The 14,095-nt window shown below is 45.2% G+C and overlaps 1 pseudogene; it reads left to right on the forward strand.

The window, feature by feature from the left end:
- Nucleotides 1-1,622: 1,622 nt before the first annotated feature.
- LOC148148536 (uncharacterized) overlaps nt 1,623-14,095 on the forward strand; it is a 219,428-nt pseudogene continuing 206,955 nt past the window's right edge.

The raw sequence follows: 14,095 nt of genomic DNA on the forward strand, positions 1-14,095 counted from the left end.
ATTACTACCAGACTGGGTATGCAACATATCTGAGGCAACCAATAAGAGGAAAAAATTAATCTGCCAACTGCAGATGCGTCTGTCCATAACAGTATCAGTAAGATGATAATCACATGAATATTATGAAAGCAAAGTTCTGCTTTCACATTGAGGATGCCTTCACCGTATTGTGTGGCACCATCACCATGCTACATTGATAGACCTCAAACAGACCTAGCAACCCTAGACTGGGCATCCAGTAGACACTGGACTGTGAGTAGCAAAATCATATTCCAACACAATATGAAAATCTTATGATACAACATATACCCTGACTCTACCATTACCATCAAACTAGGGGAATCAACCCTGGTTCAATGGAGAATGCAGGAGAGCATGACAGGAGCAGCACCAGGCATGCCTAAAAATGAGGTGTCAATGTGATGAAGTAACCCAACATATGAGTGTCAAACAGCACATGCAGCAACTGACAGAGCTAAACAATCCTACTCCAGTAGATAAGATCTAAACTCTGCAGTCCTGCTACATTCAATCATGGATAGTGATGGACTATTAAATAACTCACTGGAGGAGGAGGCTCGAAAATATCCCAAACCACAATGATGCAAGAGCCCAGCACATCAGTGCAAAAAAAAGCAAAGCATTTTTAACAATTTTCAGCCAGAAGGGCCAAGTGGAGGATCTATCTCAGCCTCTTCCACAGGCCACTAGCATCAGAGGTGCCCATTATCAACCAGTTTGATTCTCTCCACATGATATCCAGAACTAGTGCGGGGTACTGGATACACTCAAAGGCTGTATGCCTGACAACATTCCCGCAATAGTACTGGCAACCTGTGCTCCAGAACCTGCTGCTCTCCGAGCCAAGCTGTTCTAGTATTGTTGCAATACTGACATCTATCCAGCAACATGGAAAATTGATCCTGTACACAAAAAGTAGGACAAAACCAACCTGGTCAATACTTCCCCTGTCAAAAGATAGTACAAAAGGTGTGAGTGAGGTGTCAACAGGCTGAATAATAAGTCTTTGCAGATGATCAAAAGTGTAGGACAGTGTGAGTAATATGTCACAGCTGAACAGTAAATGAAGGGATGACCTATCATCTGATTAATTAAGATCATAACAAGTTTTCAAGATAATGTTGTCAAAACAGAACAGTAAGGAAGAGTTTGCAGATACATTACAGTGTGGTTGGGTTACATGTAGCGCAACATGAAGCCAAGATCACAGTTGAGGCTGTCTTCATGGGTACAGAACTTGGCTCAGTTTCTGCTCAGTGATTGTGTGTTGTTCTGTATATTGAAGGCCGCCCTGGAGGACACTTACCCAAAGATCGGAGGCTGAATGTCCTTGACCGCTGAAGTGTTCTCTGACTGGGAGGGAACACTCAGAGCCAGTCTTGGATACATACAACTCCATCAAGGACAGACACATCAGTACGTCACTCTACCACAAGCCCATGAATAGCCTCATGATGTTGCACTTGTCTTGCTTCCACCCTAAACATGTTAAAGAAGCCATCCCCTACAGACAAGTCTCCATATACACAGAATCTGCTCAGATGTGGAGGAGTTTGATTGACACCTAAAGATGCCGAAAGATGCCATCATGAGAACAGGATATGATGCTCAGCTCATCGATCACTAGTTCCAATGTACCACAGCAAGAAACCACAGTGACCTTCTCATGAGACAGACACAAGACACGATGGATAGAGTACACTTCGTTGTCCGATACTTCCCCGGAGTGGAGACCCTACACCATGTTGTTCGCAGCCTTCAACATGTCACTGATGACAACAAATATCTCACCAAGATGATCCCTATGTCTCCACTTCTCACCTTCAAACAACCTCCAAACCTTAAACAGACCATTGTTCATAACAAATTACCTAGTCTTCAGGACAGCACAACATCACACAATACTGTCACGGCAACCACTGCAAGACATGTCAGATCATCAACACGGATAATACCATCACATGTGGGAACACCACCCACCACACACACAGGAGATACTCATGTGACTCGGCAAATGTTGTCTACCTCATACATTGGAGGAAAGGATACCCCAAGGTGAGACCATGTAGACACTATCTCCATCAAGGACAGACGCATCAGTACCTCACAGTACCACAAGCCCTCAGATAAACTCATGATGCTGCACTTCTCTAGCTTCCACCCTAAATCCTGATGAAAGGCTTTTGCCCAAAACATCGATTCTCTTGCTCCTTGGATGCTGCCTAACCTGCTGTGCCTTTCCAGCATTTTTGACTCTCATCTCCAGCATCTGCAGTCCTCACTTTCGCCATGTAGAATGGACACCACACAAAACAATCGTCAGACAGGAATGTTCCCTCCCAGTCGCGCAAAACATCAGCGGTCAAGGACATTCAGCCTCCAATCTTTGGGTAAACATCCTCCAAGGTGACCTTCGAGGTACACAACAACGCAGAATCATCAAGCAGAAACTGATAGCCAAGCTCCTTACCCATGAAGACAGCCTCAACCGAGATTGTGAGTTCATGTCGCTCTACATGTGACCCCACCATATTGTTCTGTATCTGTAAAATCTTCCTTACTGTCCTTGTCTTGACACCGTCACCTTGATAACATGATATGATCTCTCTACCTTAATTGGTTTGTACAGTTTTGGATTACTTGTTACTTTGGTTAAACCCTCGGCATGCATGTGGCTCTTATACCTATCATGTTCTAGCCATTTGGTTGTCTCTCGCACCACCTCATTTTTAATTTTTTGTAATTATCTCTGTGCCTTCCTTTCTAGGTCATCCCTTCACTTGCTGTTCAGCTGTTGACACTTTACTCACATTGTTTGACACTTTTGAACATCTGCAAAGACTTACTATTCAGCACGTCGACACTCTACTGACATCATTTGTACTATCTTTTGACACGTTTAATTACTTATCTTGCAACGTCAATAACTTCCGTGCCTGTGTACTTCCCTCCACTTCACCTGACAAAGGAACAATGCTCCGAAAGCTAGTGCTTCCAAATAAGCCTGTTGGACTATAATCTAGTGTTGTGTGACTTCTTGCTCTGCCCACCCCAATTCAACACTGGCACCTTCCACATCATGTATTCTCTGAGTTGCCACCAGTTGTTGGTCATTTTTGAATCCCAGTTAACACGCAACATGGAAGCAGCCAAAATCACATACAGTACATCCCATAGACTCTGTTAGTTGTTGTAAGTGGATTGCCTGAGAACAGTATAATCAGAGTCATGGGGTATGGAAGTGATAAAGAATGTTACCTGCTTCCCGATCCCCATCCTGCCCTATCTTGGTAGAGACTATTCTGATCAGAAATTGACCTGAAGACAGCACTGGATTTAACAGTGGTACTACACAGTAATATACGAGAAACAATAATATAAAGGATAACTCCATCCGTAAATTACTACAAAGCTAACGTTCTACATCAACATTTACTATCTTCAGAAAAGAATGAATTTTTAAAAAAAATTATTTAGTTGTACCAACTTTTTAAATTGCTCTGAGATTTGTTGTTTGCATTTCAAAACTTCAAACTTACAGGTCCAACACTGTAAATGTCAGTAACTATAATGCTGCCTCAAATAGCTATTAATATGAAGGATCACAGCTGTGTTGATTCAGGCTTTTATGTTTCATTCAATAGAGAAAGGATTTTGTGCAGTTGGTAAATTGACTTTTGTTACAGTCACAGTTCGGAGCCTGGGTGAAAATCCTGGGACATCTGTTCATTTGTGGTCTATATTACATTCTGCCATTCACTCCCCTTCCCCACTGGTTGGAAACAGCCAGTTCACTCTTCTAAACATGCCCACAGCCATTTTCAAACAATTATATATTGTTACTTTTTACTTTAATTTGACCTAAATTGGTCAGATTTGGAAACAATTTTTCATAGATTTAAGGTCACTTTCATCACAGCTCAGTCTTGTGATCTACAAATAGGCTGGGTATTGACAAAGTATTAGTGACTGTGTTATTAAACATCAATACAACAAAAAGAAGCTGAAATGAATACGAGCAAGTATTTTCTGTTTCTGTGTAAATAACTTGTTGATATTAGGGTTACAAATGCTGTACATGGATTCAATTCAGCCTGTAGCTGGCAGTGATGTGAGACTGCACTCAGTTCACTTATTTGGCAATCAGTTGAGATATAGTTATTTTGAAACCACTCAGGACAGATAACACAGCATTCATTGCTCAGGAGACAAATGCATTCAATTGGCGAAGATAGTTGTATGTTTGCTGCCCTATGTTCGAGATTTATCGGGACTGTTGGATGACCATTTCCTTTGGCCTACTGCCAGAGTTCAAACTGAGAAAATTTGAACAGCTCCATGCTGTTTAATCCACACATAAAACATTCTGTGATTATCAATCACAGCCACTTACTGAACCAGGATTAATGGTTGTGAACGATAGAAATATGTAGCAGGCAAGGGAGTTCACGTTTGAGGTTACAATCAAGTCACATTGTTAGGCTTGGAACAGCTTTACCTTCCTTTCAACATAAATGATACCTCTTCCGAAAAACTCTCAACATTGGCAGAATGGAGAAAAGTTGCATTCCCCTAGCATTAGGAATCCTTATATTAATGAATGCAATATTCATCAATATTAATAAGTAACAATTATGGGGTAAATTAGTGTAGAAATATTATTTTACCCTGGGGCTATTGTCCAAGGCTGCTGTTTACAATTAGTTTGCGATATTAAGTTAATGGCAAAGCAGTCATATTGAAACAATTGTAGCAAACTTGATAAACATAACAGTAGTAGCTACCAAAGATGCAAAATCCTGAGGTACTCCCTGTAGTTCCTTCTACCTAATGAAATGCCAGGTAAAGTTGTATTGGGAAACTGGGTCTTCAAATATTGCAAGGAAATACGTTGCTTCTGAAGTTTGGGGCCTACATAATTGATGACCTTAGTGCAGAAAAGCATTACTTGATATCAGCAGCAGCAGCTGTTGCTTTCCCTGAGTGATTTCAGCATCTCAGTGTAAATCACAAAGTGTGGATTATTCTAATTTGTCAAAGGTAATTAGGAATTAATCTATCAATTTGTATTGCACAGGTGCCTGGCCGACTGCACCACACACAGGGCTGTGATTAGTTCTTATTCCTCTGACTTCAACTCTGGTTTTAACTCGGTGCAGGAACCAAACAGCTCAACTTGGGATGAGTAGTATGCCCTGTAACATCATTGATGAGAACCTCCTGGGTTTCACTTAAATAAGATTGAAAGGGTGCCCATCTGACAGTGTTGGAAAATGGTCCGTTTGCTCATTTTCAGTGCAATGTTTCACGAGTCACCTCAGATATTAAAATGAAAGGAAAGACTTCTTTGCATCAGTGTAGATACAACTGATTGGTGTAAGAATAATTCTACAACTGCCTCGACCTTTTCGAAGGCCTGCACAGAATTCCTTTCGCAGCACAAGGATGAAGTACTGTTTCAAAATGCCTGGAGAAGCATCTATTAGCCGTCAGACCTGGGCAGATGTCTTACTTCAGTAATACAAGGAGAAGGTGAGGACAAAAAGTCAGAGACAAAAGTGTGGCCTTGGAAAAGTACAGTAGGTCAGGCAGCATCTGAGGAGCAGGAGAGTCCATGTTTCAGACATAAACCCTTCATTACGTTCCCAATGAAGGGCTTATGCCTGAAATGTCAATGCTTCTACTCTTCAGATGTTTCATGACCTGCTGTGGTTTTCTAGTGCCACACCTTTTGACTCTGCAGTAATACAAGGCATTGTTGGTACTCGACCTTGAGTATTTACTACAGTTCTGGCTTCCCTACCTAAGAAAGAATATACTTGCCCCAGAAGGGATGCAGCGAAAGCTCTCTTGGCTGATACTGGTATAGCAGGACTGTCCTAAGAAGAAAGATTGGTTTAACTGGACCTATATTAACCTATGTTTGGAAGAATGAGAAGGTATCAAATTTTAACAAGGATGGACAGACTAGACACAGGGAGGATGTTTCCTGGTTAGAGAGTCATGGGACAGTCTCAGGATATAAGGTAGTGAGTTTTGGAGTGAGATAAGGAAATCTTTTTTTACTCATAGGGTTATGAATCTGTGGAATTCTGTACCACAGGGAGCCATGGAGGCCAGTTCACTGAATATATTCAAGAAAATGATGAATTCATATTTAGATTATAATGTTCATCAAGGAGTATGGAGAGAAAGCACGAAAATGACACTGCACTGAGATAGAGAGTCAGCCTTGATTATATTGAATGGCGGAACAGGGAAGGATGGAGTGGTCTATTCCTGCTCCCAGTTTCTATGTTTCTGCGTTATCAGAGGACATGATACAAGCAATGGTACTGGTCTGTGGGAACTCAGAAGAAATGAAAATCTGTCACCTCCTACAAGGTAATCAAACACCTAGTAAGGGGTTTCAGCAATGATGACTGGAAGTGTACACTACAACTTGCATGGGTGGCATCTCACATGGTATCAACACTCTGTTTTGTACTGGGAGAGTGTGGTAATTACCAAGAACACTGCTGCAAGACCCTCACAACAACTGTCTCTGTCACTAGGTTTGTAGCTTTGGTTGAAGCTCACACAGGTTATCATAGATTATCGTAGATTCCCTACAGTGTGGAAACAGGCCATTTGGCCCAATAAATCCACACAGGCCCTCTGGAGAGTATCCCACCCAGACCTATTCCCCTACCACATTTATTGAATTTATTGTCACGTATACCGAGGAACGGTGAAAAGCTTTGTCTTGAGAGCAATACAAGCAGATCAAATAGTTAAGTAGCATACATTATCTACATTTCCCCTGACTAATGCACCTAACCTACACACCCCTGCATACTATGGGCAATCTAGCACGCCCAGTTCACCTAACCTGCACATCTTTGAATTGTGAGAGGAAACCGGAGCACCCAGAGGAAACCCACACAGGCACTGGAAGAAAGTGCAAACTCCATGCAGATAGTCACCCGAGGCTGGAATCAAACCTGGGTCCCTGGTGCTGTGAGGTAGCAGTGCTAACCACAGAGCCACCATGGGCTCCCCTCTGAAGCGACATGTGCCCAACTTGAACAGAGTGGTGAACCAGATGGCAAAGTCTCTCAGCATTCTCTTCTCTTTTCAACCTCTTCCAGGAAAATCAATGGAATTGCAGAACCCCAGGAGTGACAGTGGTACAGTTACATTTGTTCATTCACCATCTTCCCCGTCAATACATCCAATCATGCCAGTAAATCAACGAGGTCACACAGACTCCAAGGTGAAATAGTCTGCAGCAAGGTAGGCTGAAATAGCCATGGGGCAGATGTTCAAATTGGGTTTGCACATGACAAAGCAATCAGAGAATAGAAGGTGTATATTGTGTTAGACTTTCAATTTATTGCTATTACCACGTTTAGCATTTTGATGATTCTTGTGATCTCAGATCAGCTTCTGCGTCTGCATTCCTAGTATGTTATTGGTACAGGAGTTCACTGAATGGGTTCACTGCTCTTAGTGTAGAATGAATGGGAGTGGGGAAGGATATAACACTGTAGCAATACTTTGATTTCAAGTCAGGAAATAACAGGTCATGAAGGCTTTTGGCTGATGTCCTGATGAGAGCATGTATGTAGTCAATGATATCCTGGATGTAAGGGAATCTGAGCTACTGCTAAAATCCTGACAAATCCAATTGTGCTGCTTAAATCTTACAGATTGGGAGATGCAGAATGTAGTAGACTAGAAGGGTCCCGTGGCAATGAATTTAAGGCTGTAATAACTTTAGGGACTGCTGGTAAAGTATAAAACCCCTGCCTCCACCCTCACTCTATATTGTCCCCCAGATCCAGCAGGTAGCAGGGCCAGAGAGCAGAGGTCATAGAGTACAACTTGCAACATGGCAGCCTTCTATAGATCCATGAAAGTGACTGTTGGCCTATACAGACTGTGAAGGAAAGTCACCAAGGGTTGATACTTGAAAAAGATGAGAAATAAATTGAAGGGAATGGCTGCCATTACAAACACTCCCCACTGAGACCTCGGCAAAGCTGCTATCGTTAGAAAGTTGTGTTGTGATCTTTGAGTTGTCCCTGACACAATGTCTTTTCTGAGTACCCTTCCGTCAGCAGCTATTTGCTCATGGGTTGTTGGTGTTTGTTGCACTGACTAAGGATAAATAGTGAGGAAAAATGAGGAAAGCACTCCAAAGGCAGGAAGCAGTCCTAGCAGTATGGATGCACATGGATTTGTGGTCCACTTATCAGCAGGGGAGTACCCCATTAAATGATATACCAACATTCCCACAAAACTTTGCTGAAGATTTAGGCATGTTGGGGGTGAATGGCTTTCTTCTATGCTATCCCACTCTATGACTGTATGAACTGGCAAACATCCTTTCCAACAAAATAATTGCAGAATGTAAAGAGTAGCCAACTCATTGGGGAATATGACGTAATCTACAGAAATTTTAACTAGCCCTCAGATTCATGCTGTGAGAGTCAGGGTAAAAACAATCACCTTTTTGACAAAATTAATGACCCCTGACTAAACGGACCTATCATTATTAATGATAATTTAGACAAAACGGCACATACTTTCAAATCAACTTTTTCAGGGAATTTATTACACAGCTCCAAAGTAGGTGGGACTTGAACCCAGGCCTCCTGGCTTAGAGGCAGGGGCCATTGCCACTGCATCGGAAGACCCCTATCTCTCAGGTCCTCTGATACTTGATTATTATAGCATTCTTTGAAACAAAAACTGTTTTTTTATGATTATTAAAGCAGTTCACTGAGCCCTAATGTACAACAGCTGTTCAACTCAAACATGAAAAGTAGTCTATAAAATGTGGAGAAGAGTAAAGATAATACACTATAACTTAGTTTTCCCACTTCCTCTGGGTTAGATTCTCAGTTATAATTTTGGTCTAATGTAAAAGTTGAAGAAAAATGGATCTCAGAAAAATCATGTTCTCTCACTTCCAAATTTGAGCTAAATTTTTCAATGAGCTCTTTATTTGCTATAGCCAATTTAAATCCTTTGTAGCAAAGTTATTTCCTCCCCTGATTGGCAGTAAAATTTTGTCTTCTCCTTCTGGGAGCGTATTCCAGATTAGTAATGTTGTTGCACTCTACAGATCTATGAAGTATTCCACATCTTTTCTTATACTGATTTTAAAAAGTTTAAAGTAATTCCAGAATAGAAAATTATTGTTATTTTCACTAGAAAATTGCTTACAGCATGAGTATCATTGTTGAGATCTAGTTATATTTAAGTGCAGAGGTGCAGAATGCAGCATGCTGAAAAGCAATATAGATTACATCGTATCATTAGTCTCTCGTATAAAACACTTACAGGAACACATTTACTGCATCAGAATAAATTACAAGTATGTCTACACTTGTAGTTGATTTGTTGCCTAAATATGAACCGAATGGGCAATCAACCCTGTGTGTTGATCTGCTTGTGCCTGTCAAAGTAACAAGAGTCCTGACATTATTTTTCATGAATATTCTGAGCTGTCACAGGAGATTAGATACAAATGATGGTTTCTGTTGTGAATGTACTCACGAAGCTAACTTCTGCAAAGTTCTGTGATGTGGACTTTGGCATGAAGCCGCAGGAGCAGACATCCATACAGCAAACCATTTGAAATTTAGATTCCATTACCTCAAGCCATGGCATACAAATATGCAAAAGAAAGGATATTAGTGGACAGATATTGAGTCAGCTCATGTTAAGCATGTTCTTTATTAATGCCAAGTCTCAGGGAGCTGCTATAGCTCTTGGTTTGTGACAGTGTCAACACTTTTGCTGTTCCCTGGTAACAGCAAGCCAGATGGATGGCTTCTGGGAATTCCAGCTATCTTAGTTGACTGTTGCTGATTACACCAGTTACCATGCCAACCAACAAAGCTGAGCAGCAATACAATGAAGCCCTTGCCAAATATAAGAGTGCACACGGAACAGTGTTTGGAGGTTTGAAGCGACAATTGAATTGCCTCGGTCACAGGACAGAGGAGGTAGGCACGTTGTAGTGCATTATAGAAAGTGTCCGGGAACATTCAAGGAGACATCAGGATACAAGAACTCCAATGAAAAACAACCTCCAGCAGATGAGAAAGATGAAAAGAGACTGAGGACATGATGACTGAGAATGAAGTATTATTTATCGGCTCTGAACTTCTGTAGAACAGTGTTACATTCTTCAGCTGAGCTCAAATATTGTTACAGTGAAATACGTCAAGGGCAGTGATTGCTATCCCTTACATGTCCTTTGCTACTGCCAATACTGACCTGCAGCTTAAAGGCAAATTACTGATACTCACTGTGAATGTCATTGTTTTGCATTTCCTAACAGTATTGAGAATATTCAGTTTGTATTTCATATGTTTAACAATGTAACTTTCAATTTTAGAAATTAAAGTTTGAATGATAGATAAGTATGGATGAGGAGTGTAATAACTCCACAAAGGCTGGTATCCTGACACCGAGCCAGCCTTTACTTACATATGGAGAGTCCTTGACACTGATCCAGCTCCCTCAGAGCTAGCTCTCAGAGTGAGCAGGATGGCTGACATTCCTGTTTTTTTTAAAACCCGAGTGGCCAGTGACAAATAGTGCCTTTCTGAAAGGGGAATGCTGCGGATCAACCAGTGAAGGGGAGGGAAGGGATTAAATCAAAATAGTGTTGGAGTGGGAAATAAAGCACTCCACACCCTGTGGTGCCCACTTCTCCCTGAACAACTCGAGGGTTTTGGTAGGCACCGCGTGCTCCTTCTCCAGAGATATCCAGGCTCGAACGTAACCTTGGAAGAGGGGCAGGCAATTGACCATAAGACCCCCTCCACAGCCCGCTGCCTGGACCTGCTTATGGCCAGGCCCAGGAGCAGACCCATAAGGAGGTCCTCTGACCTACCCTCCCCCCTCCGTATCGGATGCCCAAAGATCAGGAGCGTGGAACTGAAGTGCAACCAAAAACAGAAGAAGGTTTTTAAGAAAATCAAAAAGGGAGTGCAAGCACCCACACCCAACATATACATGGTCCACGGACTCCACAGCATCACAGAATAAGCGGTTGGGCTGGGGGACCATGAACCAATGCAATCTGCGGTTGCAGGGGAACGCCGCGTGCAACACCCTCCACCCCAGCTCCCCGAGTGAAAGGGGAGGGCCCCTGCGTAGCGATCCCTCCACTGGAGATCCCCACCACCCGGTGATAAATGGGCACACCAAGGCGTGTCCGGGTGGTGGATGAGGGAGAAAAAGTAGACGGTGTGCAGCAACAGTCGATACAGGCCCCGGTGTTTTATGTCCCTAAAAGGGGCAAAACTAAAACTCCGGAGGCAGCTCAGGTTGTGGGGCACAGCTTTCTGGGGGAACTACGGACCTTGGGGCCAATGTGAAATTCCGTCCAGGCAGGGGTGAGCGCGGACGGGATCCCACCGCACACCTGAGCATGCTCCAACTGGTGCACTACATCGGGTCCGAGCACCGCCGTTTTAAGGTGTCGAATGGCAGTGGCCATGAACTGGATGTCTCTCGTTGCCCTGCTCGCTATGTCCTGCGGCAGCGTCCAGCCTAGGCCCCCACAACTCAGCACGTCCCCGATCCTGGTCACCCTCGCAGCCACGGCCCTCCCCTTCGACAGCCACTCGAACCCTTGAGTCTCGAGGTGCAGATTCCTGAGCAACGGCTCCCTGATAACAGCCAAATTCCTGATGGAGGGTAGGCACGATGCAATTCGACCATATTCCAGACAGTGATCACGTCCTGGTAAAAGACAGGCAGCGTCCTGAGGGCGACCTCCAAACTGTCACAGTCGATGAACAGGAGCTGCGTGTCGTAGTTGAGGCTATGCACCTGGCAAAAGAAAACGTCGCCAGGGCGCACCACCTAGGAGGAGGCTCAACGTAAAGGTATCGCTGCAAGGTCTGAAAGCGGAAAGTCACCGCCTGGGAAGCACACCAGCAACTGACTGCCCTCCTCAATAGGGAGACTGAGGATCTGCGCAGTGACCCAACGCATCTTTTTGTCCCAGAAGAAGTGAACCAACGTTCTCTGGATGTCAGTGACAAAACCAGGAGGAGGGACTAAAGTGACCAGCTGGTACCACAGCATGGCGGCCACCAGCTGGTTTATAACCAGTACCTGACTCCTGTAAGGTAGCCCTCGGAGCAGTCCTGACCAGCGGCCTAGGCGAGCCGAGGCCTTGGCCTTCAGCTCCTGCCAATTGGCCAGTCAGGATTCCTCAGCCGGGCTGAGGTAGACCCCCAGGTAGAGGAGATGGGTGGTACTCCAGCTGAATCCCCATAACTCCTCCAGCAGGGAGTCTACCCGCCATGGACCCACCAGTAGTCCGGAACATTTGGCCCAGTTGATCCTGGCGAAAGATGCTGCCGAGTATACGGCCTGGCACTCGCGCATTGTCACCAGGTCAGCCGGTCGACAAAAGTGAGGAGCAAGTCGTTGACTTAAGAGGACCACTCCCTGTGCCCGTGCTGCGCAGAACCAGCCCCGACAACCTCCTCCGCAAGAGACGCAGGAAAGGCTCCACACAGAGGGAATACAGCTGGCCGGACAGGGGCAGCCTTGATGTACTCCTCTCCCAAAGCAAAGGGGTGCCGTTAACTTTTACCAGACATTCTGTGGCGGCATACAAAAGTAGGATCTGGGCAATGAACTCCGTCCCGAACCCGAATGCCTGCAGAGTCTCGAGCAGAAGTGGCACGGTGCCTCAGTGGTTAGCACTGCTGCCTCACAGCACCAGGGACCCGGGTGCAATTCCAGCCTCAGGTGACTGTGTGGAGCTTGCACATTCTCCCAGTGTCTGCATGGGTTTCCTCCAGGTGTTCCGGTTTCCTCCCACAGTCCAAAGAAGCGCAGGTTAGGTGAATTGGCCATGCTAAATTACCCATAATTAGTTGCATTAGTTAGGGGTGAATATAGAATAGGAGAATGGGTTTGGGTGGGTTACTCTTTGGAGGGGTCGGTGTGGACTTGTTGGGCTGAAGGGCCTGTTTCCATGCTGAAGGGTACCTATCTATCAGATACTCGTGATCGACCCTGTTGAACGCCTTCTGCTGATCGAGAGACAGGAAGGCACTCGGCAGACCAGAGCTTCGACAAAAATAGATCAGGTCCCGCACCAAATGGACATTGTCATGTATCCTCTGGCTCGGGACCGTGTAGGACTGGTCCGGGCGAATCATTTGGGCCAGCACGGAAGCCAGGCGAGAAAACAACACCCTGCCAAAAAAGTTGTAATCTGTGCTGAGGAAGGAGAGCGGACACCAGTTCCTTAAAGAACACAGGACCCAGTGGTGTTAAAATTAATACTATTACAGCCCGCACTGTGGCATACATGGTGCACAGGTTCATTCCCAGGGGCTGGTGGAATGGCTGCAGCAGGGGATTCTGCTGTGACCCCCGGGACACCGGGTAGTTCAGGCCGCGGTGCAGGAAAGGCAGGAGGCACCATGGGCAACCCGTTGGGAAGGGGTAGTGCCATTGGCATATCACAGGGAAGTCCTCCCCCTCCTGGAGATGGCACCTCTTCCCTGAAGTGACAGTGCCCCGTGGGGAATGCTCTCCTGTGCCCCTCCTACCCTATTGGTCATGGGGCCTGAGGCTCCTCCCCCAGCTTGTCTCTGAATATGATTGGCTGGGGAAGGCAAAGGGCATGGCAAGGTCAGGGAGGGCAATCCATGTCCCTTCCTGTCCTGCCCCTGGGCTATTAAGTGATGGTGGGGCAGGTACCCAGCGTCCTGCCTAGGACCTGGAGAGACAGCTGCAGTGGGATGTTGAGCAGCAGCAGCAGCAGTGGGTTCCTCAAAGTCAGAACCAGGGCCTGCGAGAGTGGGGCAGAGTTCAGGCTCAGGGATCCCAAGGTCAGGTGGCACCAGGCGAGGGCCAGTCAATGATGCCCCAAGGGTCACCACAACAGGGCACAGAATCTGGGGGCTGGGTGTCAGGTTTCCTGTGCAGGGGTGATGCTATTGTGGCCATTGGGGCATTTTTGCCCTGGGTGGGGTAGGGCGAGGGTCAGATTCCAAGGGAGGGGACGGGGTAGTCTCCACAGGGGTGGGCTTGACACATG

This window comes from Chiloscyllium plagiosum, unplaced genomic scaffold (assembly GCF_037043375.1).
Source record: "Chiloscyllium plagiosum isolate Xiang-an unplaced genomic scaffold, Cpla_swu_hap1 HiC_scaffold_12, whole genome shotgun sequence".
Classification (NCBI taxonomy): Eukaryota; Metazoa; Chordata; class Chondrichthyes; order Orectolobiformes; family Hemiscylliidae; genus Chiloscyllium; species Chiloscyllium plagiosum.